The sequence below is a fragment of the Chrysochloris asiatica genome, unplaced genomic scaffold (genome assembly GCF_000296735.1).
Source record: "Chrysochloris asiatica unplaced genomic scaffold, ChrAsi1.0 scaffold00112, whole genome shotgun sequence".
Taxonomy (NCBI): Eukaryota; Metazoa; Chordata; class Mammalia; order Afrosoricida; family Chrysochloridae; genus Chrysochloris; species Chrysochloris asiatica.
In genome coordinates, this window is record NW_006408630.1 from 9,995,070 (window position 1) to 10,002,874 (window position 7,805).

The 7,805-nt window shown below is 40.0% G+C and overlaps 1 pseudogene; it reads right to left on the bottom strand.

The window, feature by feature from the left end:
• Nucleotides 1-3,978: 3,978 nt before the first annotated feature.
• Nucleotides 3,979-5,218, bottom strand: LOC102841871 (annotated as a pseudogene).
• Between the last annotated feature and the right edge of the window lie 2,587 nt (nucleotides 5,219-7,805).

Genomic DNA, 7,805 nt, shown 5'->3' on the forward strand with positions numbered 1-7,805 from the left:
ATCACAGCAACTCAAACCACCACAGCACGACAGACAGACGAGTGGTGGCCGTTTGGTTTTATGTCTATACTGTCTCTTTAAATTTCAATGTCAATCTTGATACAATCCTGATATAATCAAGATACATATAAGATATAATCAAGATACAATCAAGATGACCTTTTAATCATAATATAATGTCCTTCTCTGTTTCTTATATTGTTTTTACCTTTAAATCTATTTTAAAAGAAATTAATATTGGCACCACTGCTCTTTTTTGAACAAAGTTGGCATCAAAATATTTTTCCATCCTTCAATTTTTAATCAATTTTTGTATTTATGTATACGGTATGTCTCTTGTAGGCAATATTTTGATGGTTCCTGTTTTCTTATCTATTCTACTACTTTCTGTCTCTTGACTGATGCATTTATGCATTTATCCATTTGCATTCAGTATAGTTATCATTTAGTATAAATTGGTTGCTGTCATATTGCAGTGTATTTTTTTGTGTGAGTGTGTGTGTGTGTTGCTTCTGTTTTCTTTGTTTCACATGGTTTTTTTGTGTTGAGTGCATTCTTTTTGCAGATTTTCTTGTCATTTTCATTGTTGTTGTTTTAATGTTTATTAAATCTTTATGATTTTCTACTTTTTAATTTTATGAAAAGGTTTATTAACTTTCTCTAAGATTACCCTGCCATTACAGTCTTGGTGTGATGTTGTAGGATAAGTACTGGATTGCTAGCCCCATGGTTGGTGGTTCAAACCCACTAGTTGCTTCTCAGAAACTTTATGCAGGGTCATGATGAACCTGAACAGACTCAACAGGATTTCAAAACAACACCCTGCCATATATTAATTGCTTTTCAAGTTTAAAATGGTCTGTTCTATCTTGAATTCTACTTGACTTACTCTCCTTTTGAAATTCTATAACTGCACTATTCCCTCTTTTTTCTTTGTCACTATCTTCATTATAAATTGGATTTCTGGTTCCTTATTTTTAATCTTGTCGGTTTATTTTACTTTAGGTATGCCTGGTGTGGCTCTGTATGAAAACACAGTGGGCAGTTCAAACCCACCAGCTGCTCCTCAGAAACCCTATACAGCGTCACTGTAAGTCAGGCCTGACTCAATGGTACTTAACAGCAACAACAAATATCTGGAGAGACTTTTGGGCGGTGTTATGTATACTAATCTCAAGTGGTTGTCTGCTGTTTTTGGTTCTCTGCCCAAAGAAATCTCTTTAGTGTTCTTTATAAAATTTTATCTGGTATTTACAAATTCCTCTAAATTCTGTTCATCTGCAAATGTCTTTATTTGTCATCATACTTGTTGGACAATTTTGCTAGGTGAATGATCTTTTGTTTGGCAACTTTTTTCCTTTAGAGTTTTATATAGCCCATCCCATGCCTTTTACCTGCATGGTTGCTCCTGGGAAATTAGAATTTAATATTATTGATTTTTCTTTGTTGCTAACTTTTCATTTATTTTGAATGCTTCCCAGATTCTTTTCTTGTCCTTACTTTTGGAATGTTTGGTTGTACTATGTTTTGTGATTTGTCCTGTTTGAGGTTCATTTATATTTTTGTATGTGTATCTTTCTATCTTTTATGATGTTAGGGAAGTTTTTTTACAACAACTCTGACAATTATCTGGGGTCTTTGGGTTTTTTTGTTTGTTTGTTTTTTCTGTTTCATCTTGTTCTGGAATACTGAACACATGTAAGTTACTCCTCATTGTGGTGTCCCACATAAATCTTTGGCTTTATTCAGGATTTTTCCTTTTGTTTTCTGATTGCTCTTCTAGAAAACTTGTACTGAAAGATTTGTGTACAAGCTTACTAATTCAGTCTTTCATTGATTTAAATATACTCCTTTGTCCTTTCAAATATTATCAATTTCTGTAATATTTACATTAATCTTCTGAATACATATTTAGTTTTTAATTATTTCTAATTTTTCATTTATTTTGTCCATTTATTCTGGTGGTGTTTTCCTGAATTCTTTTAATGTTTTTTCTATGTTCTCTTTGCTTTCATCTATAGCTTTCTCAATCCATGGAGGTAACAAAATATCATTCTTTCTTATTCTATATCAGATAGTTATAATACCTTTTCTTCCTTAGAAACATTTTCTGGCTGTTCATTATGGTTACTATTTGAAACACCCTGCCTTGTTTTGTTTTTTGTTGTTGTTGTTGTTGTTAACTGATGTTGTCTGTCTACTCTGAGACATTGTGGTTTTGTACTTAATCAATGATTGTATATTAGTATGTTCTCAGTATTTGAATACTGGTACATATAATGCCAAATGGAAATGTGTGTACAGGTCTCTATTTGCTGTTCATGTGGTACAGACTAGTGTGGATTTGTCTGGAGTTGGCTGTTGTCTGTTTTTGATCAGGTGGTATAGGAGCTGGTAGTAGCTCTCTTACAGTGATTGGGGCTGCAGGGGATATGGGTGTGACTGGACTACATGTGAACAGTTGCTGTCACCCATCAGATGGAACAAGAAGAAAACATACACATACAATAAAACAAATAGGAACAAAATAGAAAAGAAAGACTAAAGGAGTTTTTTTTTAAGCTACCAAGGAGCAGCAAGGAAAAAGAATATAATAATTGAAAAGAGAATAAATAGAAAAGGAAACAAAACAGGGGAAGAGACACAATAAAGAGGGAAGAGCAACAGCATGAACAAAATTAGGTACAAAGAAGAACAAAGAAAAAGAGGTAAGAGAATATAAGGGGGAAAGGGAAAGAAAGAAGAAGGGGGCAGAGAATAAAGAAACAGAAAAAAGGAAAACAGAGAGAGAAAGGCTTAAAAACCAGGGAAAAAAAAAAAAAAGAGAGAAACAGACACACAGACAAAAAAAAAATAAGGCAGAGGCTAGATCCAGAAGAGAAAACTGTATGTGTGGGGGTGGGGGGACTGGGGGGACAGGGTACCTGATATGCATTGATACCCTCTCCAAGTCAAGGAGTTCATGAGGTGGGAAGGGGAGGGATGAGAATGTCACGTGCCTGACCCTAGATTGAGTTCCTGTAGGTCTAGGTGTTGTCTAAGATCAGTGCACCTAATCCAGAAGTCATTTGTATAGACCCTAGAGGAGACTGAGGTCAGGGTCTTTGTTCTCAGAAGCAATTCTTTCAGGCCCAGAGGGTGGTTGGTAAGGAGAGTACCTACTCCTCCAGGAATGGTCAGGAACTTGCTCTGCATGTTCTACTGGTCTGAAGAGGAAGACTTCTTGTGCCTTCTGAGGTGAGGGCGATGCACCAGGTGCTGGACTCACAATGGCATGATTCCAATCTCAGGCAGAGCAGGAGCTGTGTTTGGGAGGGTGAGAGTAGGGGTTGCCACATGTCTGGTCATTAGGAGATTGTGGGGAACAAGAGAGAATCACACCTACCTCATCGCCAGCCACTAGTGTGCATCTTCACCATTAGGCTTCTTTCTGTCTGCTGCTTGGAAAAGTTCTAGCTGGCCACATTGAGTTAGTCCAGTTGATAGCTTACCCATTTGTCTACTTTCTTGCCACCTCTGTTCAACTTCTGGTCATTCATTATTCAATACATTTTCTATCCTTTTGCTGAATTACCATTTCTGTCTGTCTCATATCTTTGTTGTCTGTGTACTATATCTTCCTAGTTCACCGTCTTGCAAGAAGTTATTATTGGGATTCTTTAATTACGACTATTACTTAATGTCATTATTGTTATCTTGAGATGTGTGGAGTGCTACACAGTATAGAAAATCAAAAAGTCCCTACTTGGCAAAAATAATCCCAAACTAATCAAACAAACAAACTCACTAACAAAAGCAAAACACATTTTATTATAAACCAATTGGAAAGTTTGAGATAGTCTACGTCTAGTCTAACCTTAACATAGGGTATTTACTGACCATTTTCCATTTATTTATTTATTTATTTTTGAGAGCAAGCTGAGCTTTATTTCACGCCTCAGTGGCCGGGCACAACGACCGGGGCAAAGGGCTTGGGACCTAGGACTTGTAGCCAGGGGCTAAGCGGCTCAGCAGGGTGTCCAGCATCTTCTCGCACATGGCTAAGCACTGCGACACGTGGAAGCAGCCTTTAAAAGGTCCCCCCTTGATGGTAAGGGCCACCTTCCCCTCGCGGTTTAAGTAGCCAAACCACTCCCCATGCACGCGATCTCGGAACTTGTGGAAGGTGTACTGTGCGATCTGGCAGAAGTGGCGCAGCAAGATCTGTTTCCCGGTTTCACAGTACCCCATGAGGAAGGCGACCATGGCTTCAGTGTGTGGCCACCAGAGCTTCATGGACCACTCCAGCTGGGTAGGGCAAAAGCCGTCGACATCCTTGAAGTAGAAGAGGCCTTCAAGATCGGGGTCCCATCCTGAGAGGAAAGGCTTCAATAGGCACTTGTCGATGACATGGTCGAGTAGCTTAGGGTCACCTTTCCGGGAACCAGCCGGCTTCCAGTGCATGGCCTGGGTTCTGGTGTCTCCCAAAACAGCCAGCAAGTTCACAGCCTTCCTCAGTCACGTTCTCCAGCACCGCAGTGCCATTCCTCTGGACATGGTTAAGGATCCTGCTGGTACACCAGTCTCCCAGCTCTGCGTATTTGGCGGCCATCTGCTCATCTGATTCCCCAAACTGCTCTACCAGGCACAGCATCATCATGGGCACGGCCAGGGGCTCTGCGTCAGGGGTCCCCAAGTAGGGCTGGCCCAGCCCCGTGGATTCCTTCTGAACCCAGTACACCAACTGCTCCATCATTGACACGGCGAGGTTCTGGTATTGTGACTCCCCTGTGATCCGCCATAGCTCGTTCATGGCCATGGTGTAGAAACACTCACTGAAGATGGTGCGCTGCGCCTTAACAGGGTGGCCGTCCCTCGTCAGCACAAAGGCACATTTCTTCCCAGGTGGTGCCACCTGGGCGTGGCACAGCAAAAAATCACCACCTGCTTTGGTTGCGTCTAGAAGCTCAGGGAGGTGGAAACGTTCAAACTTGCGGTACAGGTAACAATACATCCACACCTGCAGCCCCTGCAGCCAGACATACTTAAGGTCATCATACACCCACCCCTCTTGGTCCAAGCAAGTAAAGAAGCCTCCGTGTTCCCTGTCGTGGGAGTGCTTCATCCAGAAGGCCATCACTCGAACCAGCTCTTGCTCCACAAGCTCCTTCCAGGTCTTCAGGGTCTCTAGGTCCTTCTCCATGTCCACTGGTTGCTTGATCGCTCCCCGGAGTCCCCTGCTTAGCGCTCCCGGCTCTCCAGGAAGCCAGATGAATCCGCTCTCTGTCCGGTAACAAACCACTCAGCTGACTTCCATTTATTTTTAATAGAATAACATTCCACATCATTAACTTCAATCTAGAACTTTTATTTATTTATTTATATTTGACCAGAGTTTATTAGTGGTTTCCAAGTAGGAAGACACAGATAAAGGTGGCATAACAGTGATGGAAAATTTTCTTTGACTAAGGAAAATAAGAAAGAAAAAGGTCATTAAGAAGACAAGAAAGAAGGAAGAGAGAAAAATGGATGTCATAAGAGACTCTGAATCTTGTTCTTTAGTGTAGAGGTGCTAAAACAAATGGAAGAAACAAGAAATAAAAGAACTGAATAGAAAATTTCAAAAGGCAGCTTGAGAAGACAAAGTCAAATATTATTATAATGAAATGTGCAAAGATCTGGTGTTTGAAAACCAAAGGGAAGAAAGTACCAGCATTCCTCAAGCTGAAGAGACTGAATAAAAAATTCAACCCTCAATGTGAAATTTTGAAGGACTCTATCTGCAAAATATTGAACAATGCAGAATGTATCAAAAGAAGATGGAAGAAATACACAGTGTACCAAAAACAAATGCTAGATGTCTAACCATTTCAAGATGTAGTGTATAATCAAGAACCAATGATACTAAAAAAAGAAGTCCAAGGTGCAATGAAGACATTGACAGATAATAAGGCCCTAGGAATTGATGGAATACAAATTGGAATCTTTCTACACTGGAATGCAGCACTGGAGGCATATAAATTATTTTATTTTTAAATTGTTATCACTGAATATTAAAAATATGGTCTTTTTCTCTAGACATTTCCTTGGGTCTGAGATCTGCTTCTTTGATGACCTTCGTATCCACTTGTTAAACTCTCAGTGTCCCAGATCTGCTCAATTTGGATTCTATTCCAGGTAGTACCTTACCTGCCCCTCCCCCCAATAACCTTCTATCTTCTTGAAAGGAAGATTTACTAGGTATTTCATTTCTGAGATCCACAATCATTTAAGTGGTCTCAGAACCTTCTCTCTTCCCAAAGGCCTGTCTTGAGTTCACGTAGTCTTTTCAGGTGGTGCTCAGGTGTGTTAGACAGAGATGATGATGTGGAGTGATGAAGCGACTGGGGACTTTGGATCCAGAGATGGAAAGGGACTGTAGGCCGAAAACTGAGGGGAGGAGGGGGAAGTGTATGGGGCGGGTTTCTGGGATATACCCTTTGGGTGGTTAATGATGCATGGAGGGGATTGGAGCCATGGCAGTGAGATGATATACAATGGAATGAATGTAAAACTAAAGTTCTCCCATGTAAACTATCATATAATTTTCAATAAAACATTTAAAAAAAATTTTTTTCACTCAGAATAAGGTGCTCTTTCTTGGGGCTAAATTATTGCTGGTAGTAAATTAAATGAGATTTTAGGGCCCTAAGATCATCAGAAGCTGTTTGAACTATAAGGTTAGCAGTTCAAGCTCACCAGTCACTCCTTGGAAACCCTACATAGGGTCGCTATGGGTTGGAACCGACTCAACGGCACTTAACAACAACAATAAAGATATTCAGAATTTCCAGTCTTCTCATTCATATAGATTTGGCCCTACTTGTTGAGTTTTGTGGAAGATGTTTGAATTTCTTAGATGTTCTGTCAGTTCTTAAAAGAAGATGTGGGGACTATTCAAATGAATTTAATCACTAAGAAAGCTATAAAAAATGATAAAAATATTGATGCCTATCTTTATCTTCCCACCACTAGTCTGTCAGTTTGTCGTACTGTGCTCTCTTGTAAGTTGCTGTGATTCTGAAAGCTATGCCACCAGTATTTTAAATACCAGCAGGGTCACCCATGGTGGACAGGTTTCAGTTCAGCTTCAAGACAAAGACAAACTAGGAAGGGGAGATGAACTTCTTAGGACTATTTAGTCACTGAAAACCTTATGAATAGCAGAGAAACACTGTCAGATAGAGTGTCGGAAAATGAGCCTCTCAGGTAGGAAGGCAGTCAAAATGCGACTGGGGAAGAGCTGTCTCCTCAAAGTAGAGTTGACCGTGATGACGCAAATGAAGCAAAGCTGGCGGGACCTCCTTTTGCTGATGGGGCACAACTCAAAAAGAAGAGAAACAGCTGTAAACATCCATTGAAAATCAGAACATGGATTGTACGAAGTATGAATCTGGGAAAATTGGAAGTTGTCAAAAATGAAATGGAACACATAAATGTAGATATCTTAGGCATTAGTGAGCTGAAATGGACTGCTATTGGCCATTTTGAATCTGATGACCACATGGTTTACTATGCCAGGAATGACAAATTGAAGAGGAATGGTGTTGCATTCATTGTCAAAACGAACATATATTCCAGATCAGTCATGAGATACAAAGCTGTCTGTGAAAGGATAATATCCATGTACCTACAGGGAAGCCCAAGTAGCTCTGGTAGCATAGTCATTACAATTTGGACTGCTAATCTCACAGTTAGCAGTTTGAAACTACCAGCTGTTCCACAGGAGAAAGATGAGGCTTTCTGCTCCCATAAAAAATTACACCCTTGGAAAACGTGTAGATGGT